Below are 25269 nucleotides of genomic sequence, written 5' to 3'. Positions count from 1 at the left end.
CTTCGAGCCTCCGATCAGCTCTCCGACACTGAGTACTGAGCGCCATCTCTGTCCGAACGATTCAACCTCAATCTCAGTCGCCAACAGCAGGCAAAGCCGGGGATTTTGAGGCCTTCCCTCCGGAAGATTCCCGACTGCGCAGTAACAACAGCAGCGAACTGGCGTTTCAGAAATTTCTCCAGATGTTCCTCTGTGCTTTCACGTCCGTCTCCATTAAATCAGAATTGTCCACGGCCCCTATTTAACGGATACAATATCATTTTTCACTGGAGGGCTGCGCGCGCACGGCGCGCTGCTCTCTCTCCTCCCGTGATGCTATATGCTTGTGATACTGCTGTAACTTTTTCATCACACCTGTACATACTGTACTTCTGAATTTGGAAATGTTGATTTTAAATTTAACCTCATGTAATTGATTTTGGAGTTATGGAATTATATTCCCTATTATTCCAATAGGAACCATACTTCAGTTCTGGATGTCAGTTGCAAACAGCAATCAGCCTTAGGTTAAAAAGGCAAGCTGTACTGTCTACAGAGCACAGGCCTACAGCAGGAGTCTGGCAAAGTAATGTGACCATGTATGCATCAGCCAAATATAAGGTAATGAGATTATGTTATTTGCCCACATCAAGTGAGGCAGCATTAACTAAATTGTTTTGCACCATTGTGACTGAGATCGAAGAGATTTCCAAGCAGACTGATTTTGTCACTTAACACATCAAATATATTTGCTCTTTCAGTAATTAGGATACTTATGAACAAAGGAAGTTAGCCCTCACAATTTTAATTCTGGGTATCAGAGTTCTCTGTCCTTAGAAACTTTTACACCTTGCATGTTAATTACTTTGTCCCATTAGAGGTCTTTGAAAATTCAGAGGTGTCTTATCAGTTACAATATGCTCTCATCGTAAATACACCCAATGGTCAATTTATTAGGTACCTCCTCTTCTTAATAAATTGGTCAATGAGTGTATGTACATGGTCTTCTGCTGCTGTGGTTCATCTGCTTCAAGGTTCGACCTCTTGTGTGTTCAGAGATGCTCTTCTGCACACCACCTTTGCAAGGTATGGTTATTTGAGTTGCTGTCCTGTTCCTGTCAGCTTGAATTCATTTAATCATTCTCCTCTGATCTCTTTCATTAACAAGGCATTTTCATGCACAGAACTACCACTTATAGGACTTTTTTTTTTGTTTTTCGCACAATTCTCTGAAAATTCTAGAGACTGTTGTGTATGAAAGTCCCAGAAGATTAGTAGTTTCTGAGATACTCAAACCACCATGTCTTGCACCAACAATTATTCCACAGTCAAAGTCATCTTGCTTCTCAGTTCTGATGTTTGGTTTGAACAACTGCTGAAACTCTTAACCACATCTGCATGTTTTTTTTTGCGTGTGCGTGCATGCGTGGGCATCTGTGTGTGCGCGTCTGCATGTGCGTGATGATGTCTTTTTTAAGCCTTTTATAAGGCGCGGAGCGAGAGAAGAGACTGTGTGGCGCACCACTCCTCACACAGACATTTTCCCAGTATTTTCCCCTTTTTATTTTACGAGGGTGAGTTGCAATATCGACACTCAACCGGGCACGGATGGAAAGCATACTCGGGAGCGGTCCCGACTGGATTCGAACCTGGGAACCTCCGTTCTGGGGTCCGGCGCTGATGTCATTGCGCCACCAGCCGGTCACATCTGCATGTTTTTATGTATTAAGTTGCTGCTATGCAATTGGCTGATTAGAAATTTGCATTAATGAATAGGTGCACAGATGTACCCAATAATGTGGCCACTGAGTGTATGTGATTCAATAGAACTATTTGTTTGACTTGGATGTTGAAGTAAGTAATGTCATTGGGGACGGTGAAAAAACACTGAATTTGTTCTTAAGAGTATAGAGTCTTGCTGTATTTTGAGTTTGAGAGAGGGCATTCAGTAGAATGCCCGCTTGCTGTGGTGACTACCATCTTCAGTGTTACTTCAGTGACTCAGTTCACAGTAACAATTCCTACAACCATTAACCTGTTGGCATGCTCCCTTGCTGTCATGAGGACACATGAGTTGATCTGATGAGAAGTCTGTTAGTTCCTATATCTGTGAATAGCTACATGCTTGCTCTTCCTTGTAATCAAACAGTCTCAAACAAAACATTGTGTACTTAACGGGAAACACACTAAAAGTGAAGTTCAACAAAAATAACAGTGATTTAGATGCAGTTATTTACCAATAACATCATATAACAATATAAAAAAATTACACCCATTTTAATTGAAAGAGTCATTCTGATTTTCTTTGTCTTCATATTTTTCCTTAATTTAAGTTTTACTTTGTTGCATAGTGACAATATCTGCAATGCTGCCATCACAAATCCTTTCGTGATTGTCCCTGCAGATTACCAAATATCATATGGAGTTGTTTGCTTCCTTGTGCAGTTTTCACATTTCATGGGAACTGTATCCTGAAGCGTTTATAGCATAGATCTGAACTTCATGCTTCTCTCCATTGACTTTCCTACTGTGTTGGTCTGCCTTTGTCACAATAGGATACCGTAGATGTTGTCACTTTTCTCAGTGTCTACATCCAGAAAAAATCTAAACATACACTGTGTGAAAGGGATTTTAGCTGATGGCATTACTAGCAATAAGTGCAACGTGGAACTGTTAAAAATGTTAAAGTTCGTGCTTGCAAAATTGAATTTAGCATGTAAGTATAGATGAATTTCTTCAGCATTCACAAAAATATGTTCACATCCTTCAAGTTCTCAAAGGCTTATTAACTTGGTATGGTTACATTTTCTACATAAATTATTCTGTTTTTCATCAGCAGGGGAAACATTGGCTAACTGTCATCAGAGCAATAGAGCAATATTTTCATTGATGCCCACAATTATTCTTCATTGGCAATTCTGAGGAGAATACTGTTGGGTGTTTATCTTCCTTCTCTGATCCTAGTTACAGCTGTATTCTCTAGTTTGTTTTATATCAGCTTCTGCAATTTGAAAGAGACTTGTTAACTCAGTATCAAAGAGCTTGATGTCCCTTTCAAGGGCTTTGATTGTTTTGATATATATCTTTCAAAGATTTGCATTTTCAGTTTTCACCCAAAATCGGAAAATTGATATTTTACAGCAAGTGATCTCAGAATTAAAATATTGCCTTTATTTGCTAGTTCCCTTACATTAAGGGAGATTAGCATCTCCCATACCACACTCTATAATAAAATGTAGAGTCAGAAATATATACCTCTGTATAGAAAATCTCCAGTGCTTCTGTACCAGCTCAATATTTGCAAGTGTGTGCAACATTATAGTCAAAACGTCTGCAATTTTTATCTGTTTCTCAGCAATTTAACATGCATTATATCAAGAAATTTATCCTTTCTAATATATAACTTTTCCATGGCAATGAATAAATGTTGACTGTTCATTCATTTCCATAGATACTGCCTGACCTGTTGAGTCCCTCCAGTATTTCGAAAGTGCTGTTTTGGATTTACAGCATCTGCAGAATTTCAATATTTATAACTTCTCTGTCCATTTTTTAGACTATGCTGTACCGTACCTGAACCACCTCTTTCTTTCCTGGAGTTCACGTTTTCTCTTCTTATTTCTTTTTTTTTTAATTCTCCTTCTGAAGTTTCCATAATCAGCCTAGTTCTTAACCTGACTTGAGTCATAAGTCCTGTTTTAATTATTTTACTTTCAACTTCTGAGCCAAAAGCTCATGCATAAATGTCCTTCCTTTTCACTTCTACTAATGGATCTAGACAATGACAGCATCCCACTTGATGTGGTGAATTTGGACTTTGAAAAGAGATACAAAAGAAATACAGCATATGACAGGTTTATCATCGAGACTTGAAAAATAGAGTTAAAAAGAAGTAGCAACATGGGTAGGAAATTGACTTACTAACTGGAAACAAACAGTGGAGTGAACGACTTTTTCACTGGAAAGAAATAGATGCTGCAGTTCCACAGAGATCAATATCGGACGACGATGCAGTATTTCCTTAATATACTGTATATTCACAACATAGGCCTGAGTACGATTTCCAAATTTTCAGATATAATAACATGCACGAGTGGACTGAATAGTGAGAGAGATAGTAACAGAATTCAAATGAAGTGTAAAACGTTATGGGCAAGCTGGTGGGAGCGGATGGACACATGCCAGGTGAAGGTGAAGGATGTAAGGATGTCATCAGACTCAAAATTAGGTTTAATATTATTGATGTATATCATGAAATGTGTTGTTTGCAGCAGCAGTACAGTGCAATACATAAAACAAACAGTAATAACAATTTTATATATTTGAAAAATAAAATTAAATAAACAGTGAAAATAGACGGGGCCAGGTTCTGAGTTTTTACCACACTTGCTTTGGTACAAGTATCAAGAAGTGTGAAAATTGCCAGTGCTTTGCAACATTGAGGTCTGTGAAAAACAATAGTTTCGAACTGCCAGGGTCATCTCCTGTTCATTACAGACGCTCTTTCAGGGCAATGCTTCTCAAGTGACACGGGTGCTCCAGTGAGTGTGCTGCCAGCATCACCTCTCGACGAGAAGGCAAAGAGCAACAAAACCTTGCTGGAGACTGGCAATGGCAACAGGATCCAGACTTACAGCACACGACAGGTGATGCTCTGCCTCAGTAGATTTATGTTGTACATGCCACTTCATCCTGGCTATAGTGGCTAGACCCCTGCGCAGTGCAGGTTTCCTGTGTGCCAAAGGACTGTTAGTCGATCTTAAGAAATGCAGGATTGTAGATGTCAAGGAATTTGGTCCGTTACCCTATTCCCCACAATGACTCTGTCAAGCACACGCATATGAGTTCACTCGACTGCTGGGCAAATTCCCGAACCTCACCAAACCTACATTCTCCACTATGGTCTCAAAACATGGGGTCAAGCACCAAATTCCCACAGCTGGACCACCAGCGCATGCACACGCACATGGACTGGATGGACCCAGAAAAGCTGGTAACCACAAAGGCTGAGTTTACCAACATGGAAAGACTTGGCATTGTATGCCGGTCAAATAACCCCTGGGCTTCATCCCTCAATATGGTCCCTAAATACGAAGATGGTTGTCATCCACGTGGTGATTATCATTGTCTTAACAAGGTTTCTACTGCCGATTGTTACTTGGTTCCAAACATCCAAGAGTTTCAGCACATTTAGGTTGATTATTAACCCTGCTAAATGCCAGCTTGAGTTGTCAACTATTGACTTTCTCAGTCATCGCATCTGCGCAGAAGGTATGAAGCCCTCCCACCAAAAGTAGATGCTATTTTGGATTTCCCACCGTTACACACTACTAAAAAACTACAAGAGTTGTTAGATGCAATGGCCTGTGCGAGCAGTTTCACCATTCCTTAAAGTCTGCTCTGAAGGCTTCCCTAATAGATGAGGGTTGGCGTGACTGTCTCCCATGGACCCTGCTGGGGCTCCAATAGAGGACCTGCAGTCATCCGTGGCCAAGCTGGTATACGGACAACTATAACTAAGGTGATTTTATTCCACAGATCACAACCGCCTGGTCAGCCTCTCAACATGTTCCACCCTTCTCAGTAAGTTCAATTCCTTTGCACCTATCCCAACCTCCAGTCATGGCGCACAGTACTCACTTTCTCCTGTTGGGAAAAAACGACATTGGGTTGGGGTTTACTTTAAAAGGCTGGGCTGACCTGATGATGTATCCTGTGAAGTTCTGTTCCTGTGCTTCTTGTTCTCAGTGTTTGGAGTACAATAAATAAGTTGTTATGCCATTTTGTTTGCAAAAACCTTCATTTTATGCAGCTTTGGTTGCCACAATCTCTAAAGATTGCAATTATGTTGGAGAGGAAACAGAGGAGATATACCTGGATATTGCTTGAGGTGGGATGTCTGGATTGTGGGAATATACTGGATGGGCTGGGGTTGTTTTCCTTTTGAGCAGAAAAAGAGTTTACGAAATTATGAGAAGCATAGATAGTATAGACAGTTGTGAAGTTATCCCAATAGCTGAGGTATTGATAATATGAAGACTCATAAGTTTAAAGGACTTAAGCAAAACCTCCTTTTTCACCCAGTAGGTGGTTGGAATCTCACCCAATTCTTTGACAAATTATCTTGAATCTTTGATATCCGATTAGCTATTGATTGATGAGATTTCTTCCTAATGACCCTGTCAAAACCATCCATAGGCTTTTACAAAATCTCAATTTTTTAATCTCTCCAAACACCAGATTTTGTTAGTACAAGTCAAATATATCTCTTTTATTTGATATTATTCAACTATAATACCAAAGTATTTAGAAAGTAGCACTTCAAAGAATGATGAATGTAGAATATAGATTCAATGAGGACTTTTAGAATGAAAAACAGTTATTAACAAGATGCTGTGGCCTTATGGTGATAGAACAGAGGATTGGGATTAATCAAATAGAACTTTCAAAGAACTAATATAATGGTTTGAACATTTCTTTATGTTCTATCTGATTCTATCATTTAATCAAGTTGTCAACTGGGAGCTGTCTCTCTTTTCTATTCAATGAGTATGTACTTTTTTTTAAGTTGCGGGAAGGAGGAGGAAAAAACAATGTAAAACCCAAAAGTGACATAATTTTCTATTAATATTATTATATATCTAATATAAACCTATTTAAAATGTGCAAAAATTGTTAAAGTCACTGCTATTATTTCTCAGTTATTGCAGCTTTTTGGTTTCACTTCCATTTATGTGATCTCTCAGTTTACTTTGAAATGCAATAGACTTCAATCCTTTTTGCCAGACTTACGGTTTCAATTATTGTCTCTGTATAAGAATCTACTTGCTCCTTCATTCCACTCAGAAATATACCAGTTCCTATAGTGGGGGAGTCTCGGACCAGAGGGCACAGCCTCAGCCTTAGATATTCCTTTACAAGGAAAATGAGGAAAATTTCTTCAGCCAGAATCTGTAGAATTCATTGCCACATTCAGCTGTGGAGTTCAAGTCATTTGGTATTCTAAAGTACAGTTTGATAGGTCCTAGATTAGTAAGGGTGTCAAGTGTTATAGGGAGAAGGCAGAAGAGCAGGGTTGAGAGGGATAATAAAATAGCCATGATGGAATGGTGAAGCACACTCGATGGACTGAATGGTCTAATTCTGCTCCTGTGTCTTATGGTCTTATGTTATGATTTAAGCAGTAAGTTTCATCTTGTAAAATTATCTACTACTCCAACTCGAATTAAACTACTTTCAGTAGCTAGTGGTGATCATTTTAGGATTACTTAGTGCACCATAAGAGAGTTAATCAATGATATTTGTTCAAGAAACAACATAGAGCTGTTGAGAATACAGATCATACCTTAATGAAGCGACAGAGTGTGTGGGGGGCAATCTCTTCTCCCAGTTTACTTGTTGTCTGAGCAGGTTTGTGATCCTATTGACATGTGTCAAGTTCTGTTACTGGGTCGGAACAATTATGATTACAGGCTTACATGTCTTGGGAAATCTTAATCTGTTCAAAGTAAATCTTCTCTGCACATCAGTAGGCACTGAAACAAATTTATGGTCCTGATGAACAACAGTGTTTTATATGGGAGAACATTCCATATCATTAACACTGACCAAGTGGCTAAAAATAGCACACGTCAGCAGAGAACATTTCCTTTTAGTGCTGCTCCTCCAAGGAAAACCTTCCAAGGCACAATAGTGCCGCTAATAATTAATTGAGGGAATGCATTACTATTAAGGTATGTGGGTCAAGAGCTCATGAGTGTGATCTCTGACCTGCAATGCATTCAACAACATTGGCTAATGTTAGACAATGTAACCTGGGATACAACGGCATAGTAGCAAATGATCAGGACCTGGACGTTGATGAAGAATCTTAGCCCAAATGTCAAATCTATAGATGCTGCCTGACCTGCTAAGTTCCTCCAGCATTTTGTGTGTGTTGCTCTGGACACTTGAGCTCCACTTCACTTAATGCAATTAATACCAGAATTAAATGTAAATGGTAATCAGTAACTGGTAAACAGAAATATTAACTATGAAACAGCCAGACTGTCTCAAGGTGTCACTAAAATCCTCTAGAGAACTATATCTATTATCCTTACTCAGTCAGTCAGTATAGTTGACTCAAGCATCCTCTAAAATGGTGTAATAATCCATTTTGTTCAATGACAATTAAGACGAGCCATAAATACAAATATAACAGTGATGCTCTAATCCCAATAATAGATGAAAAGACGTTTTTGATGCCCCTGGATGTGACCTCAGGATACCTGAGGAAGCTCCCGTCCATATCCTGGTGTGTGTCTGTAGGCAGTAAGTCATGGTGAATTAGGCTCAGATGGAATAAACATGGTGTATTGGGTTGATAGGTAGCTGCAGCGTTTGCAGAACAGATTAATCAAACAGGTTGCTCTCCCATCGCCAAATCCACCTTATTCCATTGATTGCCCCATGGGCAGTTCATTTGTAAAGATTTCCTGAGCACTCTTGTCTCTGCAGCTAAATAATGAAGAAAAGACTAATGAATAATAATGATGGCACATTTTCAATGTTCTGCACTCATTCATTAAAAATCACTCATCAGAATTACATCCCACAGTGTCTGAAATGATGCCATGTTGCAGTTAGATGGTTTGTTTTGAACTGTCTGCCTAATAGCCATTGTGCCCAAGCCTTTAATATTTACTCAGTCCTTCGGAACTGCTCATTGCTTCATAAGTAGAGCAGTTCAAAACTCTCTATTGTTTCATTTCCTTCGCTGGTCATCCATTAAATTCAGTCCCTCTGAGATTAAGATTTCCAAACCTCTCACTGGAGGAGGTTCCATCGATATTCCCAGCAATATCAGATATTTGTGGAGATAAAATAGAGAATGGAGACACTGGGATTCAAAGGGAACAACAAACTGCTGGAGGGACTCATTGGGTTAGGCAGCATCTGTGAAGGCAAATGTATTGTTGGCCAAGAAATTTGCTCTTGTAGTAAGATATGTAGACACAAGGAATAGCCAAACACTCAAGGACAACCCCAGTATTTCACCAGAAAGATGCCTCAAAGACTAACCTGCAATAGCCCTTAATATTCAGGAATCATAATTTGCCATTGAAAGGGGGAGATCATAAACCCAATAACACTTTTCATTATACAGAATGGAAAAGTCAGAAACACATGTCAGATGATGTTACATCTGTGGAGAGGGGTGAAAGAAAATAACAGTATTTCAGGTCAATGACCCTGTATTAGATTTCCAGAATTTAAAATTCTTAATTTATCTTTTGCTTGTTTATATATTAGAATATATTACTGATAACAGTGCAGCACAGGATCAGGGTCTTCACCCAGCATGTCTTTTTGACCATGATGCAAACCTAACTAATTCCATCTGCCTACATGTGATCTGTATCTCTCCATTTTTCCCTGATCATATGCTTGTCTAAATACATCTTAAACTTTGCAAATGTATCTGCTTCTCCTTCTTTCCCTGGCAATACGTTGCAGCCACCTACCCCTTTCTTCATAGTATTAATGGTAAGACTCTTGGCAGTGTGGGGGATCAGAGGGGTCTTGGGATCCGAGTCCATAGGATGCTCAAAGCAGCTGCGCAGGTTGACTCTGTGGTTAAGAAGGCATACGGTGTATTGGCCTTCATTAATCGTGGAATTGAAATTGGGAGCCGAGAGGTAATGTTGCATTACCTGGTCAGAACTCACTTGGAGTACTGTGCTCAGTTCTGGTCGCCTCATTACAGGAAGGATGTGGAAGCTATAGAAAGTATGCAGAGGAGATTTACGAGGATGTTGCCTGGATTAGGGAGCATGCCTTGTGAAAACAGGTTGAGTGAACTCGGCCTTTTCTCCTTGGAGCGACAGAGAATGAGAGGTGATCTGGTAGAGGTGCATAAGATGATGAGAGGCATTGATCGTGTGGATAGTCAGAGGCTTTTTCCCAGGGCTGAAGTAGTTGCCACAAGAGGACACAGGTTTAAGGTGCTGGGGAGTAGGTACAGAGGAGATGTCAGGGGTAAGTTTTTTTACGCAGAGACTGGTGAGTGCATGGAACAGGCTGTCGGCAACTGTAGTGGAGGCAGATACAATAGGGTCTTTTAAGAAACTTTTGGATAGGTACATAGAGCTTAGAAAAATAGAGGGCTATGGGTAAGCCTAATAATTTCTAAGGTAGGGACATGTACGGCACAACTTTGCAGGCCGAAGGATCTATATTGTGCTGTAGGTTTTCTATGTTTCTATGTTTCTGTGTAAAAGACTTGCTGTGCACATCTCACCTTAAGCCTAAGCACTCTAGCATTTGACATTTCTACGTCAGCAAAAGCAGTCCAAGTGTTTACCTTATCCATGCTTCTCATAATCTTACACATCTCTGTCAGGTCATCCCGCAGTTTCCAATGCTCCAGAAAAAACAAGAAGTTTTCTCCTTCGAGCTAATATCCAACAATCCAGGCAACATCCTTGTGAACTGCTTCTGCACTCTCTCCAGCACAATCACATCTTCCCTACAGTGCAGCAACTAGAACTTCACATAATATTTTGGATTAACGTAGCTTCCCAAATTTAAATTTGCCAGCTGCCAAGAACAAATGTGAACTCACGTGTCTAAGTCATGATTTAGAGCACTACTCTTGCAACTTCACCACAATGCCATCATAAGCATATCAATAGGAGAGGATGGATATAATATCTCTAAGCAGTACTGGGAGATTCAATATCCAACATTCTCAGTGTTTGATAAACGATCTATAATCTTGCCACCTAGAAGGACTTCCATCATAACATGTATCTATTAGATTAGATCAGAATTGATTAGATTTATTTATTAATCACATGTACAGTGAAATGTGTTATGTTTTATGTTAACAGCCAACTCATTCTGAGAATGCGCTGATGGCAGCTCACACATCCTGGTGCCAATAAAGCATGCCCTCAATGTTCAACAGAACAACATAGAACCACCATTCAACCCACACACACAAGCAGGCTGCCAACCTCCAGATCATGGACCCAGATTCAAAGGCATCGGGCCTCTATCCTCTGGACACTCTAACCACAGGTTTTGACCTCTAGATTTTCCAAGCTCAAGGCTTCTCTGGTCTGGAAATATAAATCGACTAAAACAGTGGCACAGCTGGTAGAGTTTCTGCCCCACAGCTGCAGTGACCTGATGCCCAAGGTGCTGCCTGTGTGGTTTGCATATTCTGACAGTGGTGCTCTGGTTTTGTACTGTCCTCCAGATTGCTCCAGCACAAACATTACAACAATCTAAGAACTACCTTAATTTCTCTCTCTCTCTCTGCTACATGTTTTGGGGCCAGCCTGGTATCAGTTTTGTATCTTGTATGCCAACTTCAAATATTCTGACTACAGTTATGGGATCATGTTATTGAAGTCCTTACTGAACATTTACGACATTACCTTTGCACTTCTTTCAATAAGTTCAGTGAAGCATGACATTTCCTCCTGAAGTTCCTGTGTTGAATAAATTCATCTGTTGATGGGTGAAATGAATGCTTGAAAATGACAAAAAGTGCTCATTATTTTCTTTTTCCTGAAACTCAGACAAGGAAGTCCATGGAGATAACTTCAGATGTGGAATATTGTGTAGTTATCCTATGTGACTAAAAACAGATTTTTAAGAGTGGCGCATGACTATAGGTCTTGTTGACTCAGGGAAGTGGGGTAACAATGTGTTTTATATGATAGGTGGCAGCAGTAGTGTGGATAGAGGAAATCCAATGGTTTTGGTGCATTTGGAACGGTTTTAGATAAGCTCCCACATAAGAGATTAGCATCCAAAATTATAGCATATGGGAAGGGGAATAATGTTATGTCATGGATAGAGAGCTAGTTGGCAGACAGGAAGCAAAGAACAGAAATGAACAGGCCCTTTTCTGAGTAGCAGGCAGTGATTAGTTAGGTACTAGTTCAGGACCTGGGTTATTCAGGATGAGGAAATTAAGTGTAATATCTCTAAGTTTGCCAATGGCACAAAGCTGGGTGGGAGTGTGAGCTGAAGGAAAGATGTAGGAAGGCACTTGTCCGGCTTGGTAGGTGAAAAGGATATAAAGTGAGGTTATATGTTTTGATGGCTGAACAGGAAACAGATTATGTCCTGAAGGGTGATAAAATATTAAGGGGAAGATGAAGCGAGACCTGGAAGAGCTTGTGCACAGGTTGATTGAGATAAACTGATTAGCACAGCAGGAAGTTAAGAAATTGGATGGTATGTTGGCCTTCAAAGGAAGAGGGTTTATGTCCAGGAGCAGAGGCATCTAACTGCATTTGTACCAAATGTTGCTGAGATTACACCTCGAGGCTGTGTGCAGGTTTAATCTCCTAATCTGATGGAAAATGTTTTGGCTATAGTGGGAGAGCAAAAGAAGGCTTGATTCCTGGCATGGCAGGACTGGCTATGAACAATGATTGAGTTGTTTGGACTTCAAATCATCAAAATTTAAAAGACTGAGATTGTCGTTTATAAAATTCTCATGGGACTGTACAGAAAAGACGCAAAAGGAACATCTCTGCAGATGTGAAAGAACAGAACTAGTTGGTCACATGATGTATGTGATATAGAACTGAGATCTGGATAAATTTCTTCAATCAAAGCACATTGAATGTGGGCAACTACTTAACACAGAAGGCAGATGAGACCAAATTATTAAATATGTTCACACATGAGTTAGACATAGTTCTAATGGCTAAAGAGATCAAATAATATGTGAAAAAAGCAGGAAGAGGACACTGAATATGAATGATTAGCTGGGGTTTTTATTTTCTTATTGATTTATGAAGCTGTAATTAATGATAGAACATACTCAATTGTCTAAATGGACTAATTCTGCTATTTTCTAAGGATATAATTTCCATTCTATTGGCTCATTTGCCTTTTCTAGCTTCTATTTGATTTGACTTCCAAACATTCAAAAATATAGGTTAGTTTAATTAAACATGAGAAATTTGATTCTCGTTGTAAGTTCAACTGTCAGTTTGAAACATTGGCAATAAATATGCTTGACTTTTGTCTCCCTGTTATTGCTTTGAGATTGATTCTGGAGGGGAAGGGTAATTGCCACAATTATTTTGACCATAAGACCAATAGTAGTGAGGTCGGAGATGGTATTAAACAGGAAATTAGAAATCTGTGCAATAAAGGAACAGCAGTTATAATGGGTGACTTCAATCTACATGTAGATTGGGTGAACCAAATTGGTAAAGGTGCTGAGGAAGAGGATTTCTTGGAATGTATGCGGGATGGTTTTTTGAACCAACCTGTTGAGGAACCAACTAGAGAGCAGGCTATTCTGGACTGGGTTTTGAGCAATGAGGAAGGGTTAATTAGCAATCTTGTCATGAGAGGCCCCTTGGGTAAGAGTGACCATAATATGGTGGAATTCTTCATTAAGATGGAGAGTGACATAGTTAATTCAGAAACAAAGGTTCTGAACTTAAAGAGGGGTAACTTTGAAGGTATGAGACGTGAATTAGTTAAAATAGACTGGCAAATGACACTTAAAGGATTGACGGTGGATATGCAATGGCAAGCATTTAAAGGTTGCATGGATGAACTACAACAATTGTTCATCCCAGTTTGGCAAAAGAATAAATCAAGGAAGGTAGTGCCCCCGTGGCTGACAAGAGAAATTAGGGATAGTATCAATTCCAAAGAAGAAGCATACAAATTAGCCAGAGAAAGTGGCTCACCTGAGGACTGGGAGAAATTCAGAGTTCAGCAGAGGAGGACAAAGGGCTTAATTAGGAAGGGGAAAAAAGATTATGAGAAAAAACTGGCAGGGAACATAAAAACTGACTGTAAAAGCTTTTATAGATATGTAAAAAGGAAAAGACTGGTAAAGACAAATGTAGGTCCCCTACAGACAGAAACAGGTGAATTGATTATGGGGAGCAAGGACATGGCAGACCAGTTGAATAATTACTTTGTTTCTGTCTTCACTAAGGAGGACATAAATAATCTTCCAGAAATAGTAGGGGACAGAGGGTCCAGTGAGATGGAGGAACTGAGCGAAATACATGTTAGTAGGGAAGTGGTGTTAGGTAAATTGAAGGGATTGAAGGCAGATAAATCCCCAGGGCCAGATGGTCTGCATCCTAGAGTGCTTAAGGAAGTAGCCCAAGAAATAGTGGATGCATTAGTGATAATTTTTCAAAACTCGTTAGATTCTGGACTAGTTCCTGAGGATTGGAGGGTGGCTAATGTAACCCCACTTTTTAAAAAAGGAGGGAGAGAGAAACCGGGGAATTATAGACCAGTTAGCATAACGTCGGTGGTGGGGAAACTGCTGGAGTCAGTTATCAAAGATGTGATAACAGCACATTTGGAAAGCGGTGAAATCATCGGACAAAGTCAGCATGGATTTGTGAAAGGAAAATCATGTCTGACAAATCTCATAGAATTTTTTGAGGATGTAACTAGTAGAGTGGATAGGGGAGAACCAGTGGATGTGGTATATTTGGATTTTCAAAAGGCTTTTGACAAGGTCCCACACAGGAGATTAGTGTGCAAACTTAAAGCACACGGTATTGGGAGTAAGGTATTGATGTGGATGGAGAATTGGTTAGCAGACAGGAAACAAAGAGTGGGAATAAACGGGACCTTTTCAGAATGGCAGGCGGTGACTAGTGGGGTACCGCAAGGCTCAGTGCTGGGACCCCAGTTGTTTACAATATATATTAATGACTTGGATGAGGGAATTAAATGCAGCATCTGCAAGTTTGCGGATGACACGAAGCTGGGTGGCAGTGTTAGCTGTGAGGAGGATGCTAAGAGGGTGCAGAGTGACTTGGATAGGTTGGGTGAGTGGGCAAATTCATGGCAGATGCAATTTAATGTGGATAAATGTGAAGTTATCCACTTTGGTGGCAAAATAGGAAAACAGATTATTATCTGAATGGTGGCCGATTAGGAAAAGGGGAGGTGCAACGAGACCTGGGTGTCATTATACACCAGTCATTGAAAGTGGGCATGCAGGTACAGCAGGCGGTGAAAAAGGTGAATGGTATGCTGGCATTTATAGCGAGAGGATTCGAGTACAGGAGCAGGGAGGTACTACTGCAGTTGTACAAGGCCTTGGTGAGACCACACCTGGAGTATTGTGTGCAGTTTTGGTCCCCTAATCTGAGGAAAGACATCCTTGCCATAGAGAGAGTACAAAGAAGGTTCACCAGATTGATTCCTGGGATGGCAGGACTTTCATTTGAAGAAAGACTGGATGAACTGGGCTTGTACTCGTTGGAATTTAGAAGATTGAGGGGGGATCTGATTGAAACGCATAAAATCCTAAAGGGATTGGACAGGCTAGATGCAGGAAGATTGTTCCCGATGTTGGGGATGTCCAGAACAAGGCGTCACAGTTTGAGGATAAAGGGGAAGCCTTTTAGGACCGAGATTAGGAAAAACTTCTTCACACAGAGAGTGGTGAATCTGTGGAATTCTCTGCCACAGGAAACAGTTGAGGCCAGTTCATTGGCTATATTTAAGAGGGAGTTAGATATGGCCCTTGTGGCTATGGGGATCAGGGGGTATGGAGGGAAGGCTGGGGCGGGGTTCTGAGTTGGATGATCAGCCATGATCATAATAAATGGCGGTGGAGGCTCGAAGGGCCAAATGGCCTACTCCTGCACCTATTTTCTATGTTTCTATGTTTCTATAAGATATAGGAGCAGAATTAGGCCATTCAGCCTATTGAGTCTGCTCCACCATTCCAGCATGGCTGATTTATTATTCCTCCCAACCCCATCCTCCTGCATTCTCCCTGTAATTTTTGATGCGCTGATTAGTCAAGAATTTATTGAACTCCACCTTAAATATACCCAATGACTTGTCCTGGAAAGCTGTTTATGGCATTGAATTCCACAGATTTACCACCACCTGCCTAAAGAAATGATTTCCTCATTTCCTTTTTAAATAGATGTCCCTCTATTCTGGGGCTGTACCCGTAGGTCCTAGAATCCTCCACTATCAGACGTATCCTCTCCACGTCCACTCTTTCTAAGCCTTTCAATACTCGATAGGTTTCGATGAGATTCCCTCCCTCATTATTCTAAACTCCAGTGAGAACAGACACAGAACCATCAAACACTCCTCATGCATTAACCTTTTCATTCCTGGGATCATTCTCGTGAATCTTCTCTGCACTCTCTCTAATTCCAGCACATTTCTTAGATAAGGGGCCCAAAGCTGCTCATAATACTCCAAATTATGTCTGACCAATGTCATATAAAGCCTCAGATTTACACCCTAGCTTTTGTATTCTAGTCCTCATGAAATATATGTTATCATTCCTTACCACTGACTGAACATGCAAATTAACCTATAGGGAATCCTGCACAAAGACGCGCAAGTCTCGTTGCACCTCTAATTTTTGAATTATCTTCCCACTAATAAATAGTCCACATCTTTATTCCTTCTGCCAAAGTGAATGACCGTACACTTCACTACGCTATATTCCATCTACCACTCCTTTGCCCATTCTCCCAACCTGAATAAGTCCTTCTGCAGACACCCTGTTTCCTCCAAACTACCTTCCTCTCCACCTACATTCACAGTGTCCACAAATATGGCCACAACATCATCAATTATTTCATTCAAGTCATTGATGTATATTGTGAAAAAAAGGTGGTCTCAACTCTGACCCCTGCGGCATAGTACTTGTCACTGGCAGCCAACCAGAACAGGCCTCCTCTATTCCTACTCTTTGCTTCCTGCTAGTCAGTCAATCTTCTGAGCATGCTAATATCTGTCCTGCAGTACAATGGGCTCTTATCTTCTTAAGCAGCCTCATGTGCAACACCTTGTCAAAAGGCTTCTGAAAATCCATATAAACAACATCCACTGACTCTCCTATTTCTATCCTGCCTGTTACTTGCTCAAAGAATTCCAGCAGATTTGTCAAACAAGATTTCCCTTTTAGAAGAAAACCATGCTGACTTTTGCCTATTTTATCATATGACCCCAAATCTCATCTTTAGTAATAGACTCCAACATCTTTCCAATCACTGAAGTCAGACTAACTGGCCTATAATTTCCTTTCTCCCTCCCTTCTTAAAGAATGGAGTGACATTTGCAAATTTAGCAGTTGTCTGGTGATTCTTGGAAGATCATTACTAATGCCTCCACAATCTCTCCATCTATCTCTTTCAAAACCGTGTGGTGTAGTCTGTCTGGTCCAGGTGACTAATCTACACACAGACTTTTCAGCTTCCCAAGCACTTTCTCCTTCTCCTTAATAATAACCATGGCACTCAGTTCTGCTCCCGACACTTTCATATTTCTGGTATTTTGTTAGTGTCTTCCACAGTGAAGATGGATCGAAAATACTAATTTAGTTCATCTGCGATTTCTTTGACCCTCCCCCCCATAACTACCTCTCCAGCATCATTTTTGAGCAGTCCAATATTCACTCTCATCTCTCTTTTACTCTTTATATATCTGAAAAAATCATTTTGTATCTTTTTTTATTATTTGATAGCTTGTCTTCATACACTATTTCATATTTTCTTTCTTTATGACTTTTTTAGTTACCTTCAGTTGTTTTTTTAAAACTTCCCTTTTCCTCCACTTTTCCACTATATTTTGCTACATTATATGCCTTCTCTTTTGCTTTTATGTTGTATTTAACTTTCCTTGTCAGCCACAGTTGCCTCAACCTCCCTTCAGAATACGTCTTCATCCTTTGGATGTATCTTTCCTGCGCCTTTTGAATTTTCCGCAGGAAAACTATTCGTTGCTGTTCTGCCTTCACCCGTTAGTCTCCCCTTCCAATCAACCTTGGTCAGCTCATTACTTGTGCCTCGGATTTCCTTTACTGGTATATCTGATTTCAGCTTGTCCTTCTCAAACTGCCATATTATGATCACTACCACCAAAGGGTTCCATTACCTTAAGCTTCCTAATCACATTTGGATCATTATGAAACACCCAATCTAGATTTGTCATTCCTCTAGTTGCTAGCTGCTCTAAAAAGCCATCTCATAGCCATTCTACAAATTCCCTCTGTTAAGATCCATCACCAATCCAATTTTCCCAATGTACCTGCATATTAAAATCCCCCACGATTATAGTAACATTGCCTTTTTTACATGCCTTTTCCATCTTCCATTGTAATTTGTACCCTACATTTTGGCCATTGTACATAACTTCCGTCAGGTTCTTTTTGTCGTTGCATTTGCTTAACACTACCCATCAGGATTCTACATCTTCCGATCCTATGTCGCCTGTTTCTAAGGATTTGATTTTATTTTTTACCAACAGAGCCACCCCACCCCCTCTTCCTGCCTGCCTGTCCTTTCAATACAATGTGTACCCTTGGATGTTAAGCTGTTTGATATGTTCCATATTTTTTCTCATCTGTTTCAACATCTGTACACTGACCAAAAATGTGCAGTGTATAGGAAAATAAAGTACTAAATTTGGAGTAGGTTCCCAGAAGAATATAATCCTATCAAAATACATCAAGATATGCTAATACAAGAACTTTATTTCCATTACATTTTAGAGCATATAAGTCATCTTCTATTGTGAAACAGAATTATTGAGGCTACAAATCGAGTTACGTCGATCCCCTGAGAGAAGAGGAAATTTGTTTTCAACATCTGCAGGTACAGTGCATTGTTTTCCTATCACAATAACAGTATCTTGAGGAGATTTAATAAGATGGAGTTTCTGACGTACTTACTGAGTCTACCTAACCAAAGCCTTAATGATCTGTTGCAACACAGTCCAGCCAATTATGTAACAACAGTGGAATGGCTATATTGTCAAGTGTACACTGTGCATTGATGTCAACTCTGGTGTGATGTTCATTTAATTTTTCCATATCAGCAAATGTCAAGAGATGCTGTCAAAACCCCAAGCTCTGGATTTCACTTCCTACTTATTTTCCTCATTAACTTTGCTGTTTCTTTATTATACTCTTTATAATCTGTTCCACTCCTGAATTCTGGCCATCTGTCCTAGTATCTCCTTCTGTAAGTCAGTGTCAAAAGTTTCTGTGGCCACCAGTCTTGTCAGAATCTCAAGATGTTTTACTGTGTTAATCATGTTTTACAGGTGCAATACAAACCAACCTAAAACCTTCTGTTCCCCTCTCTACAGATCTTGCCTGGCTTGTTAAGCATTTCCAACATTCTGTGCTTTTTTTTGCCACCTTCATCTTTGACAATCCCTTGATGTTGAGAATGTTGATGTTGCTTCATTCTGGTTTGGCGACCTCTCGGGTGGCTGATGAGTTCAATGTAGGAACTGTGTATTGATCCAAAGATGAGTTTAATAATCTGTTTCTTCTGCTACATATGGAGCACATACATGTACTCCTATGCAAGCTTGACATTCTCAATGTCATCCTGCATACCCCTTTTCCATTTTGAGCACAATGGGCTACATGTTCCTAGCTGTCACTAGGAATGTTACATATCTTTAACTCTGGATTCTGTCTTTTTGAGGCATCACCTTTTGAACGTATGCTTGATGCTGGGGAGGCTAGTGCCCATAATTGAGCTGGCTGAGTTTATGACTTTCTGCAGCTTTCTCCGATCCTGTGCCATGGCTCCTCCATACCAGATGCAAGAGTCTTTGGTGGCATGCCATTTCTCTTCAAACTCCTAATGAAATATAGCCATTATCATACATTCTTTGTAAATGTATCAATATGGTGAGCCCAGGATAGATCGTTAAAGATGCTGACATCCAGGAACTTGAAACTGTTCATCTTTACCACGGCTGAGCCCTCGATGAAGGCTAGTGTGTGTTCCCTCAACTTCCCTTGAAGTAGGAAGGCCTTGGTAATTGGGTTATCCTTCTCACAATGTACCAAGGTCCAGTGGATAACTTTGTATTGCATCCCATCCATACAGACCATTACAAAACATAAGTAGAATCAGGCAATCAAAGGGAAAAGCAATAACAAAGTGCAGAATATTGTGTTACAATTACAGAGGAAGTGAAGTGCAGACAGACAATAAGCTGCAAAGGCCATGAATATGGTAGATTGTGAGGACAAGTGTTTATCTTTATTGTTCACTCAGTAGTCTTCTAACAGTGAGAAAGAAGCTTTATTGACCTCATTACAGGAAGGTGGTGAAGGCCTGGAACGGGTGCAGAAGAGACACTGCCTAGATTAGATGGTATTAAGAATTATAACTAGTGTTGTTTTCACTGGAGTGTCAGTGGCTGAGGGGAGACCTCATACATGGTTATAAAATCATGTGAGGCATAAATAGAGCTGACTGTCAGAATCTTTGTGCTGGGGTAGAATTATCAAATTCCATGCATACATTGAAGGTGAGAGGGGGAAATTTCAAAGGCCAGACAAGTTTTTTTACACGGTGGTAGGCACTTGAGCAGGTTGCCAGAGAGAACAGTGGAGGCAGATAGTGGCATTTAAAAGGCTATTGGATAGATACTTGAATATGTGGAGAATGGAAAGATGTGGATAATGTACAGAAAGAAGAGATTTAATCCAATATCATGGGAGAAGTGCCTGTAACATCCACGTAGCTGGACCAAGACTCCCAATGTTTACTCCCAGTGACTAGAAGCTCTCAAACATTTCCATCTTAGCGCCATTGATACAGACAGTGGTGTGTACTCTACTGTGCTTCCTGCTTAAGAGAAGGACCAGCTGTTTTGTTTTGCTGATATTCAGAGGAAGGTTGTTGCTATGAGACCAGCAAAGGTCCAAGGAATTGGACGATTTTGTGGACCCGCACTGGAGACAAGTATTGGGGCATACATGGGAGCATTTTGCAATTATGGGAAATAGCTCAAAGGTCAGAAGTAAAATTAAATTTCTTGGATTTTGAGTTGAAAAATATCAGAATAATGTCAAATTTCAGTCATATCAACAATTCAGATCAGGAAGCATGATATAAAAATATGTTGGAATGGTGTTGTCAAATTGGGGATAAGGTTTATATAATGTTGTGGAAAAAGCTAAAGAATAAGAATCAGAATCAGGTCTATTATTACCGACATGGAAAGTAATTAAAAACTGTTAATAAACTTCTTTTTTATTATGACACCAAAATTTTATAGAGTTACAGCTCAAGGTCATGAACTGAACCATGGAAGACAAGACTGGAGATTTTTTACTTTACTGTCCAAATTCACCATTTATAAACAAAGCCTCTAAAGAGGCGATGCTTCAGGAAGGTGGCATCTATCACTATGGGCCCTCACTGTCCAATATATGCTTTCTTCTCAGTACTGGCATTGGGGAGGAATTACATGATCCTGAAGACCTACACTCAATAATTCATGAACTGCTTTTTCCTGTGCGCTCTCAGATTTCTTTACGGTCCATGAAACCACTATCTTATTACTCTTTTTCTTTACCTTATTCATTTATTTTTGTACTTCATACATATTTATATATTGTCCTGCAATACTATCTTAAACAACAGATTCCAGTTTGTGTAAGTCAGTGGTAACAAATCTGATTCTGATTCTAAAAGACAAATTTCACTTCTTTTTCCCTAGAAACTACACATCCATCCCAGAACTAATAGTAATGTCGGACTTCCAGACATGGAAAGCACTGCCTGCCTCAACACAGTCACTTCCCTTTACAAGCAAATTTAGGATGTTAACCTCCTTCTCAGTCTTCCTGATCCTCCAGATCAGTCTGCTCCCTTAAGATTTTTAAGAGTGTTCAGCTTCAGAACAGCCCTTGGACGGAGGATGCAAACATCCTGAGTCACACTGGTAGAACAAATTGTTTCTCTGGGTCAAGGCAAATTTTTCAGTACAGTGAAGGTTTTTTTTTTGTTTGTAGAGGGAATGTAATTGGTGCTTGGAATGGACTTGCATATTTGTAGAGTCATACAGCACAGAAACAGGGGCTTTGGCTCAACTCTCCAATGCTGACCATGATGCCCATCTAAGTTAGTCGTCTCTGCCATTTTTTGACTCATATCTTTCAAAATCTTTCTTACCAATCTTCTCTCTCTTTGTATGTTTTGCAGAGGTTTCACTCATTAATGTTTAGCTGCAGCAGTTGTATGCAAGCTGTTCGATAAAACTAGCACAGACACACCAAATATTCTGCAGGTGGTCCCACCAGAACATAAAGGATTAATGGCACTAAATTTTTACTTTGTTTCTCTTGCCATCTTTGCTGCCAGATCTAATGTGATTTTCCCACATTTTGTGTTGTTACTTCAGATCACAGCATCTGCAATTTTTTTGCTTTTGATTCAGCGTAACTTTCTTACTCAATATTTAATATCCTTATTGAGAGTGGTTAGCAAACACGTGGAATCTTGGGCTCTATAAATATGTCCTGCCCATGATATTTGATATGTCCATGAACATCTCACACCTCACTAAGTTTCTGTTTCGTAAACACCCCACTTAGAACTATGACATAAGTTTACATTGCTTCCCCCATTCTTTCTATGAAAAGACATCACCTCTGTATTAAACACCACTTGCTCCCTGACTTCTTGTCATCTGTGTCTTGTTGCAATTGATTTGTATCACCTGTTTTTTTTAACCACATTTCCAAATTTGAGATAACGTCAGAATAGAAATATTTTACAACACAGACACAGGCCATTTGACCCACAATGTTCATGATAACCCTTACTTGTATCCGCCTTATTTCTTCTTCACCCTGTTGTATCTGTCCCTTCAGATCCATTGTCAGTCACCCCACCCTCCATGTTTCTACCTGTGGCCAATCATATTTATGCATTCCTAGCTTCATTGTCCCTTCACTGTGGCCAACACTGTCCCTGGTTCATTCTACGTGGTCCCCTAGACCTTCACACTTCCATATCTGCTTGAATGACACCCTGACATCTCCTTTTCACACCCACCTCACAAAAGCATACAGGTGTATTCCTATCAAGCTCTCCTGAGCTCCACCTTGCCTCTCCTTTTCAGCTTGACTTCACCTGCAGTCTCTTCTATTCTCCATTCATCTGAACCCAGCAGAGTCCGCACCCAGTTTATTCGATTCAGCCTGGGTCATTATACCACCTTTATAGTCTACTTAATTGCCAGCTACAGTACCTATCCAAATGCCTAAGGTACATACAGTATATACAGCTAGTGTAACTAAGACTTTTGCACAATACTGTATTTGTCAACGTGGAGCGGTGAGTGAATTTGTAAATCTGGGGGGAGCAAAGGATGTTGGGAATGGAGAGGGTGAGTAACACAGGAGGGGTGTGGGACAGGTGATGGAGAAAGAGTTCCAGGAGCTGGGGTTGGCAAGGGCGCAGACATACACAGCCCTGAGGCACCAGGCAAGGTCATTTGATTCCAATCAATTGGTTTATTGATCATTACAGGATGTCTCTCTGGTGTTTCCTGCTCCCTCCACTCTCCCTTCTCCTTTTCCCAACCATGATTCCCCTCCCCCTGCACCTTCCCACTCTCAGTCCACAATAGAGACCCATATCAGATATAGGTTTATCATAACTCACATACCGTACATCATGAAATCTGTTTTTGTTTTTGTGGCAGCAGAACAGTTCAATACATACTATTGCTACAGTACTGTGCAAAATTCTTAGGCACCCTAGTGTTTATATGTAGACATAGAAACACAGAAAACCTACATCACAATACAGGCTCTTCGACCCACAATGCGATGCCAAACATGTCCTAACCTTAAAAATTACCTTGGGTTACCCATAGCCCTATATTTTTCTAAGCTCCACATACCTATCCAGGAGCCTCTTAAAAGACCCTATTGTACCTGCCTCCACTATCATCCAGCAACCCATGCCTCGCACTCATCACTCTCTGTGTAAAAAAACTTACCCCTAACATCTCCTCTGTACCTGCTTCCGAGCACCTTAAAACTGTGCCCTCTCCTGGTAGCCATTTCAGCCCTGGTAAAAAGCCTCTGACTATTGTTACATGCTCAAGGAGATCTGTTTTTTTTTGTGAGAATGCTGTAATGGTCTTTTGGAGGTCACCTAATGTGATTTTCCCGCTGTTGTGAGGTCACGTGATGACATGTGCCCCCCGTGACTATATAAGGGTCAACTCAGGTGACGCAGTAGAGATTTTGAGTTTGTAGATTTCCAGGTAGAACGTGTTGTATTTCTGTTTCTGTTGCATTTGTTTTTGTGACGCAGTTTCATTTTTAAAACGGTTGTACATTCTGTTGAAAAATTCCATATTACTTGGACTGGGAATTTGTGGCTGGAAGTGCCAATTTACTCAATTCCGACAGTTTTGAAGGGAGAGTGAAGAATTCATCGAAGTGAAGGATCGAGAGAAGTCGGTATAGGTTGGCAGTTTAATAAAGGATCGACCTTATTGAGTCTTCGTTGAAGAGAAGCTGCATTGAGGTAACTCTTGTAAGAGCGCAATGAGTTCATGCAAAAAGGCTCTCTCTCTAAAAAGAATTCAAGGTCAGTCGATTTAAACTGTTTATTTTCGGCATCAGGAATCCTGTGGACAGAACCGACAGTAAAGGTGCGTCGGTGAAGAAATCGCTCTCCAGAGAAGTCTCTCCCGATTGAATGTGTAAACTGTTGGACTTTCGAAGTTATCGCTTTAAGAACTATATCTGACTGTATTGCTTTAAGAACTGCTTTCAGCATTTAACGCTTTAAGAACCAGAGCCGAGTGGAGTTGATGAACGGCTGTGTACCTGTTTAACCTCCGGTTAAAGTTTTCCTTTGTTTTTTTTTCCCCTATCGCTTATACGTGTTTAATAAATGTTTGGTTGTTTTTATAAAACCTGTCTCGATTAATATTCATTGTTGCCAGTTACGTAACACTATCCACACGATCAATACCTCTCATCATCTTCTACACCTCTGTCAGGTCACCTCTCATCCTCTGTCGCTCCAAGGAGAAAAGGCCGAGTTCTCATAAGGCATGCTCCCCAATCCAGGCAACGTCCTTGTAAATCTCCTCTGCACACTTCCTATGGTTTCTACATCCTTCCTGTAGTGAGGCAACCCAAACTGAGCACAGTACTGCAAGTGGGGTCCGACCAGGGTCCTATATAGCTGAAACATTACCTCTTGGTTCCTAAACTCAATCCCAAGATTGATGAAGGCCAATGCACCGTATGCCACCTTAACCACACAGTCAACCTACACAGCAGCTTTGAGTGTTCTATGGACACGGACCCCAAGATCCTTCTGATCCTCCACACTGCCAAGAGTCTTACCATTGATACTATATTCTGCCAACATATTTGACCTACCAAAATGAACCACCTCACACTATATGGGTTGAACTCTATCTGCCACTTCTCAGCCCAATTTTGCATCCTATCAATGTCCCACTGTAACC

At 40.4% G+C, this 25269-nt stretch overlaps 1 long non-coding RNA gene across 9 annotated transcripts in view; it reads left to right on the top strand.

Moving 5' to 3' along the window:
• The window catches only part of LOC134359047 (uncharacterized), an 81491-nt gene extending 56807 nt beyond the window's left edge, over positions 1 to 24684 (top strand). For 7 of the 9 annotated variants that reach the window (XR_010021023.1, XR_010021021.1, XR_010021020.1 and 4 more), the window contains 3 exons: positions 457 to 600; positions 18503 to 18605; positions 21484 to 24684. This is a non-coding gene — a long non-coding RNA (uncharacterized LOC134359047). The remainder of the gene's footprint in view (positions 1 to 456; positions 601 to 18502; positions 18606 to 21483) is intronic. The other 2 variants (XR_010021015.1, XR_010021018.1) reach the window with 1 other exon arrangement.
• Positions 24685 to 25269: the final 585 nt, after the last annotated feature.

This window comes from Mobula hypostoma, chromosome 2 (genome assembly GCF_963921235.1).
Source record: "Mobula hypostoma chromosome 2, sMobHyp1.1, whole genome shotgun sequence".
Lineage (NCBI taxonomy): Eukaryota > Metazoa > Chordata > Chondrichthyes > Myliobatiformes > Myliobatidae > Mobula > Mobula hypostoma.
The sequence above is the reverse complement of the archived record's forward strand: the minus strand, read 5'-3'. Positions and strand labels throughout refer to the sequence as shown.